The sequence below is a fragment of the Chiloscyllium plagiosum genome, chromosome 16 (assembly GCF_004010195.1).
Source record: "Chiloscyllium plagiosum isolate BGI_BamShark_2017 chromosome 16, ASM401019v2, whole genome shotgun sequence".
NCBI lineage: Eukaryota > Metazoa > Chordata > Chondrichthyes > Orectolobiformes > Hemiscylliidae > Chiloscyllium > Chiloscyllium plagiosum.
Window position 1 is genome coordinate 22,464,708 of NC_057725.1, and position 8,325 is coordinate 22,473,032.

Below are 8,325 nucleotides of genomic sequence, written 5' to 3' on the forward strand. Positions count from 1 at the left end.
CAGTGTATTGAGTACAGGAGTTGAGAGGTCATGTTGTGGCTGTACAGGACATTGGTTAGGCCACTGTTGGAATATTGCGTGCAATTCTGGTCTCCTTCCTATCGGAAAGATGTTGTGAAACTTGTACGGGTTCAGAAAAGATTTACAAGGATATTGCCAGGGTTGGAGGATCTGAGCTACAGGGAGAGGCTGAACAGGCTGGGGCTGTTTTCCCTGAAGCGTCGGAGGCCGAGGGGTGACCTTATAGAGGTTTACAAAATTATGAGGGGCATGAATAGGATAAATAGACAAAGTCTTTTCCCTGGGGTCGGGGAGTCCCGAACTAGAGGGCATAGGTTTAGTGTGAGAGGGGAAAGATATAAAAGAGACCTCAGGGGCAACTATTTCACGCAGAGGGTGGTACGTGTATGGAATGAGCTGCCAGAGGATGTGGTGGAGGCTGGTACAATTGCAACATTTAAGAGGCATTTGGATGGGTATATGAATAGGAAGGGTTTGGAGGGATATGGGACGGGTGCTGGCAGGTGGGACTAGATTGGGTTGGGATATCTGGTCGGCATGGACGGGTTGGACCGAAGGGTCTGTTTCCATGCTGTACATTTCTGTGACTCTATGACTGTCTATGTATAACCAGAAGATCTGCAACTCTACATTCTTCCAAGTCAAAGCTCTTGTGCAACTCCCATTTCCTTTTCTGCATCATTTGAGGCTTTTTACTTTAGCCACATAAGCCTTAAACCCTGCAATTCCTTCCCTAAAACTTTCCATCTTTTACTTTTTAAAGATGTTTCTAAAATGTAATCGTATTTAATCACATAGTTAAAAATATGTACATTGAGCTCAATGTCAATTTTTGTCTGGTTCCTTTCTGGTGACACACTTCATGATATTTTACTACATTAACAGCATCATTAAATGCAAGTTTATTGGTGAAAAACAACATAGGGGAAACTGTTGAGGGAGTAAAAGGACTTTAATTTTCTTACATCACTTAAATTCAGTATCAGTATTCCAAATGTATGTCATATAGGCATTTTTGTCACTAGATGTCACTGTAGGATGCTGTACATTTCAAGTACCAAAGGTTAATGCACTTCAGACACTGGCTGACTTTGCATTAAACCAAATTTGCTTAAAAACTACTTTCCTAATATTGTTTTCTTAAAATTGTACCTACCCATTAGATCACATTTTACATATTCAACAAAACAATTTTTGTGCATCCGATTTATTTATAAACCTTACAATTGAAAACAATCATGAAACTACTGGTAAGTCTTGAGATTATTTTACACTTATATGTATATAAACCTTGAAATACTGTACTGTATTTGCTGTCCTTAAATAGTATACACAGTACTGCAGTTGCATCATCATCTCACTCATCATTTCCATGGATGGTATAATCAGATATCTTATCAAATTCAGTTGCATCATCATCCCAGATGTCATCGTCTTCTGAATCATCCATGGGACATTTGTGAGTGGACAGTTCTTAAAACCACTTGGAATCAGAAATGGATCAATGAGGATGCATGGTTTATTTAATCCACTGAGTGTTGAGCAAAAGATCTGTTTTTTTTAAGATTGCTTGTGGGCGGCACGGTGGCACAGTGGTTAGCACTGCTGCCTCGCAGCGCCAGAGACCCGGATTCAATTCCCGCCTCAGGCGACTGACTGTGTGGAGTTTGCACATTCTCCCTGTGTCTGCGTGGGTTTCCTCCGGGAGCTCCGGTTTCCTCCCACAGTCACAAAGATGTGCAGGTTAGGTGAATTGGCCATGTTAAATTGTCCGTAATGTTAGGTAAGGGGTAAAATGTAGTGGTATAGGTGGTTTGCGCTTCGGCGGGTCGGTGTGGACTTGTTGGGCCGAAGGGCCTGTTTCCACACTGTAAAGTAATCTAATCTAATCTAATCTTGATGGTGTAAATTCTTATATCCCAGAGTTGAGCCACTCACATCACTTTTCATCGGTTGGTTGTTTAAATAGTTAGTTACAGCTGATATACATTATTTTCACTTGGCCTATCATGTCCTCAGAATAAAGACAAGATCTGTCTTTATTATGCATCAGGGATATCTTGAATAGCCCTGATGCACAGCATTCAATGATAAAATATTTTCTATGTCATCTGTTTCCTTTGTGTAAATTAATATCAAATTATAGGGAAGTAGTGGTGTAGTCATAATATCACATGAATAGTAATTTAGAATCCCAACCTAATGTTCTGAGGTCCAGGAGACAGAGAAAAAGGAAACTGCAGAGCTGTTAATCTTACATTAGTAGTCGGGAAATGTGACAATATATTACAAATAATGTGAAGCGACACTTACATAGTAACCATCTGAGTGACCCTAATCAGCATGGGTCAGGTGAACAGGAAGTTGTGTTTGACAAGCCGATTAGAAATTTGAGTATGTTATCAACAAAATTAATTAAGACGATGTTATAAAACTTGGATATTCAGAAGAGTTTTGATAAAGTCCTCCTTAAGAGGTTAAATTAAACTAAAACACATGGGATGCGAGGTATATACCAGCATGGATGAAATATTGGCTAACAGGCATAAAACATAGGAAGAGAACATCGGTCATTCTCACATTGGCAAACTGACTAGTGGTGTATTGCAAGGATCAATACTTGGGCCCCAGTTAGAACATAGAAAAGCACAGCACAGAACACGCCCTTAGGCCCACGATGTTGTGCCGAGACTTAATCCTAATGTATAGTAACTTAACCTACGCATCCCTCAACTCACTGCTATTCATGTGCATGTCCAGCAGTGGCTTATATATATATCAATAATTTTGATGAAGAGGCAAAATGTAAGATTTACACATTAGCCAATGACATAAAACTGGGGAAGAATATGTGCTATGAGGAAGATGCAAAGTGGCTTCAAGATGATTTCAACAGACTTAGTGAGTGAACAATATCATTATAGATGGATGGTAATGCCAGAAAAATTAAAGGTTATACACTTTGGTCAGGAGAACAGATGTGCAGAAAATTTCTTAAATGTTTTGAACCTAGAAATTGTAGATGTAAGGGACATGAGTGTCCTCATCAATAAGTCATTAAAGGCTTACAGATGAGGCAGGAGAATCGACGTTTCGGGCATAAGCCCTTCTTCAGGAATGGGGAAAGTTTGTCCAGCAGGCTAAGATAAAAGGTAGGGAGGAGGGACTTGGGGGAGGGGGCGTCGGAAATGTGATAGGTGGAAAGAGGTCAAGGTGAGGGTGATAGGTCAGACTGGGTGGGGGCGGAGAGGTCGGGAAGAAGATTGCAGGTTAGGAAGGCGGTGCTGAATTCGATGGATTTGACTGAGACAGGGTGGGGGGAGGGGAAATGAGGAAACTGGTGAAATCCGAGTTCATCCCTTGTGGTTGGAGGGTTCCTAGGCGGAAGATGAGGCGTTCTTCCTCCAACCGTCATTTTGTTGTGGTCTGACGATGGAGGAGTCCAAAGACCTGCATATCCTTGGTGGAGTGGGAGGGGGAATTGAAATGTTGAGCTACAGGGTGGTTGGGTTGGTTGGTCCGGGTTCTTGAATTTGTAAGTACATGTTTTCAAACTTTTGTATCATCTGCCTGATGAAAGAGGGCATAATCAAAGACCTCTCCCACCCGGGTTATGTTAAAAATCACACAACACCAGGTTATAGTCCAGCAGGTTTAATTGGAAGCACTCTAGCTTTCAGAGCTATGCTCCTTCATCAGGTGGCAGTGGAGGGCTTAATCTTAACACACAGAATTTATAGCAAAAATTTACAGTGTGATGTAACTGAAATTATACATCGAAAAACTTATTTGTCTGTTAAGCCTTTCATCTGTTAGAATACCATGACAGTTTCACTTCTTTCATGTGTCAATCACAAAACCTTTTTTTTTAAAGTTGCATTCTCAGGTTAGCTGTTAACAATTGTGATAGCTAGACAATATGTTGAAGGTGTTGGCCCCGTGTTCTCTGTCTATGCCATGATGTTTAGATTGATTCTAATCTAAAAAGTCAGATAACAGAGTTTTACATGAATTCATGCAGCTTTTGAGCAAAGTACAATGTAACCCTGCAAGCTCAAATTCACCCCACAAAATATATGTGTGCATGTGGGTCTTTGTCTGTCTGTGTGTTTGTTTGTCTGGGTTGGGGGTGAAAGAAGTGAAACTGTCATGGTATTCTAACAGATGAAAGGCTTTACAATCAATTTTTCAATGTATAATTTCAGTTACATCACACTGTAAACATTTGCTATAAATTCAGTGTGTTAGGATTGAGCCCTCCACTACCACCTGAAGGAGCGACGCTCCGAAAGCTAGTGTGCTTCCGATTAAACCTGTTGGACTATAACCTGGTGTTGTGTGATTTTTAACTTTGTACACCCCAGTCCAACACCGGCATCTCCAAATTTTGATTATGTTGGCTGTTTTTCTGAGGCAGCGGGAAGTATAGATAGGGTCAATGGATGGAAGGCTGGTTTGTGTGATGGATTGTGACGTATTCACAATTCTCTAATTTCTTGGGGTCTGGGTAGTGCAGTTGCCATACTAAGTTGTCATGGATCTGGTTAGGATGCTTTCTAAGATGCATCAATAAAACTTGGTAAGAGTCATTGTAGACATGCTGATTAGCCTTTTTGGTTTCTTTAAATTAGAAAGGATATGTTTGCTGCACTGAATGGAACATAAGTTCACAGGATGGCAGGATTGTCTTTTCTTTTTATTGATAGCCACTATTTATTGCCTTTCCCTAGTTGCACTCAAGGCGATGGTGAGCTACCTTCTTGAATCACCACAGACCATGTGTCATAAGTAGTCACAATACCATAATGATGAGAATTTCAGGATTTTGACGCAGCACTGAAGGAATGGTGATATATTTCCAAGTCAGGACGTTGAAAGGCTTGAAGGAGAATTTACAGGTAATAAATACAAGTAACAAATACAAGTAACAAGCATTTATCAGCTGTAGTCCTTTGAGATGGAAGCGATAGTGGTGGAGGGAGTGGACGTCACATTGATGTGATGCTAAGCAAGCAGGCTTTGTCCTGGATGGTGTCAAGCTTCTTCAGTGTTGTTGGAGCTTCACTTATCCTGGAAAATTCATATTCCAGAACTGTATCTCGTAAATGGTGGACAGCCTTTGGGGAATCAGGAGTTGAGTTACTCACTGCAAGACTCGTACCCATTTGATCTACCCTTGTATTTTTATGTAGTCTAATCAGTTTCTTGAGCTTGGTCACCCCCTGGCTGTTGATAATGAGGGATTCAGTGATTGTTAACCCTATCGAATGCCAAGGGACACTGATTAGATTGTCTCCTAGTGCAGATAGTTATTGCCTGGAACTAGCATGGCTTGACTGTGTCTTATCATTTTTCCACAAGGACTACCTTGCAGAAGTCCTACAGAAATGTGCTGGAGCTGAGATCTGACTGACCTTCAACAATTACAACCATCATCCTTTGTGCCAAGTTGGACTCTAATCAATGGAGAGATGTCTGCTGATTCCCACTGACTCGAGTTTTTCTAGGGGTCTTTGATGCCATACTTTGTCAAATATGAACATAGCTTTGTAAATTGGGCCTGTATTCTCTTAGTTTTGAAGAATAAGAGGTGATCTCATTAAAATCCAACAAAAATAATTAAAAGGATAGAAAGGGTAGATGCAGGCAAGATTCTTCTCCTGATTGAGGAGTCTGGAAGCAAGGACGAAGCCACTGAGAACAGAAACAGAGAAAGTTATAATTTACGAGGGCTGTAAATCTTTGGAATTCTGTAATCAAGAGATCTGTAGAGGCTGTCATGAGATTCATTTTAACTAGAGTTTGATGGATTGCTAAATACCAATGACTAAAGGCATATGGGACGAGCGTAGAAAATAAATCACAAAGTTGATTACCAGCCTAACCACTATAAATGGTGCAGCAGGCTTGAGGGCAAATGATTTATTCCTGCCCTATTTTTAAAATCTGTCCCTGGTTATAGATTTCCCCCTCAAAGGGAGGCACTCTCTCAGCATCTACCTGTCAAGCTTCTCAGTGTCTTACATTTTGCTAAGATCACTTTTTCGGTCCAACATGCTCCATCCTTTTTCATAATGGCAACCCTTTTTTTTTAAGAATTTGCCCTCAGAACCCTCATGAACTACTTCCAAAGCAACAATATCACTCATGGCAGGAGACCAAAACTGCACTATATCCTAACTGCAGTGTTACCCAAGTCCAATACAGTCCCCTCAGAATAAAGGCCTACATTATATTTGCCTACAGCTTTTACACTACACATTACTCACAAGCCTTGTTAAAATGTTCACTCAAGCCTTTTCAAGATCAAAGTTGAGGCAATATCATGTTCTTTGTCTATTATCTTCAAATACTAAGCGAACAATTGCATCTTTTGTCATTCCTCATATGTTCATGAGCAAGATGGTCAAACAATTCTTCTGATTGACAATTCAAACTAAAGTGGCAAAATGTCAAATGTGAAGGACGTGCAAATTAGTTTTAGATCTATAATGGTGTTGCTTTTTCCAGTCTTATATTGTTAACTGCATAGCTTGTCTTCAAAATCATCAGGCATAGCACAATTAAAGCATGTTGAGATAATGTATATTTCCACACTAAGCAATTTGGAATGCTTTGAAAATTCTTGAGTCCAAACCTTGGATCATGAAAAGGATTTTCAAACAAAATTTCTGTAGTGCTGACTCAACATTCACTTGCTCAACAATGAATAGATTTCAGATGTCATTACTCAAGCTGGAGTATTGAATCTTATTTCTATATCCAGGTACCTTGGCTTGTTTGAAGTGAGCCTTTACCTTGTCCATGTTTGTTTTCCTCAAAACAGAATTCTCAAACATGCTACTCATAATAAAAATTGTTGAAAATCACAAAGTTTGAAGTTTTCTGTGCAACTTGCTTTCTTTCTGTTGAGTAAACAGTATGAAGCTCTCTATACAATTCATATCCTTCATTGAATTGATTGGTAAAGGTTGGAGAGCTGAAAATGTGTTGCTGGAAAAGCACAGCAGGTCAGGCAGCATCCAAGGAACAGGAGAATCGACGTTTCGGGCATAAGCCCTTCTTCAGCAAGCTTGGAGAGCATCCGCTTAACAAACTAAGGGGGGAAATGCACATAATTTTAATAATAATACTCTATTCAAAATAGCTCTAATTTAATATTAATATTTAAATGTAGCATAATTTAAATATTACTGAAGCCTTTTATGCTGCAACTATGCAATAATGACACAAACTGTTTTTGCATGAATAGAACACTGCTTGCTAGAAGAATCATATGCATTCTTCCAAAAGCCATTCACCTTTTTCTTGAATTACCCCAAATGTGATAAATCAATTGCCTTTTCAATCGGAATGCCTCAGCCAATCAGAATGAACTTGCCATCAGCAATTTTCTCTCTACATAGGATAAAATTGTGACATTTGAAATTTAGCATTATTGTGGTTATCCTGACAGGTGCAATATAAAAAGCTTTGGCAACTTGTCTTTTCATCAGTATTAATGTTCTGTACCAATAAACAACTGATAATAACTTTTTGCTTAAACTGCACATAAATAAGAAAACTTTTCTTTCTGGTATAGAAACAGCCAAATCACCCATTGTGACAAATGGGATTCTTGGAGTAAAGAAAATTAAACACGAGAAAGCCAAAGACAAACCAAGTGTGTATAATTCACAGAATCTCAGAACTGTTAATGTACAAGAGAACATTTGACCAATCATGTCCGTCACTTATCTAAATTAGCATCTCATAATATTGCCATTCTCCTGCCTTCTTCCTGTAACCTTGCATACTCTTTATTGCCTCATCTGAACCTGCTTCCAACAATCTTAAACAGTGTATTCCAAATCATAACCACCTACATGAAAAAGTTTTTCCACACAGCACTTTCCTCTTTTATTGATTAATTTAAATTGATCTTCTCTTGTACTCTGACCTTTCAAAGGTAGTAATAATGTTTCCTTATTCGTACTGTCCAGCATGCTCACAATTTTGAATCAGGTCTCTTCTCAGCCTAATATTTTCCAAGGACAAACATCTTTGCTTCTCAAGTCCATTGTTTGTGCTGAAATTCCTCATCCCTGGAACCACTTTCATGAAACTCTTTTGCACTGCCTCTCCAATGCCTCACATCCTGCTCCATTTGCAGGTGCTCAGAACTGGAAAGAATATTAGAATACAGGTTAATCTCGTGTCCTAAGTTGAACATAAACTTTTTGCTCTTGTACACCCAGGTTCCTCTGTTCCTGTATCTCTGTTCCTGTGATGTTTATTTTAGTTTGTCTCTCCATTAGCTTAGAG

At 39.4% G+C, this 8,325-nt stretch overlaps 1 long non-coding RNA gene across 1 annotated transcript in view; it reads left to right on the forward strand.

Moving 5' to 3' along the window:
- LOC122557690 overlaps window positions 1-5,504 on the forward strand; it is a 19,867-nt gene extending 14,363 nt beyond the window's left edge. The window contains exons 2-3 of the long non-coding RNA XR_006313911.1: window positions 4,752-4,919; window positions 5,383-5,504. This is a non-coding gene — a long non-coding RNA (uncharacterized LOC122557690). The remainder of the gene's footprint in view (window positions 1-4,751; window positions 4,920-5,382) is intronic.
- Window positions 5,505-8,325: the final 2,821 nt, after the last annotated feature.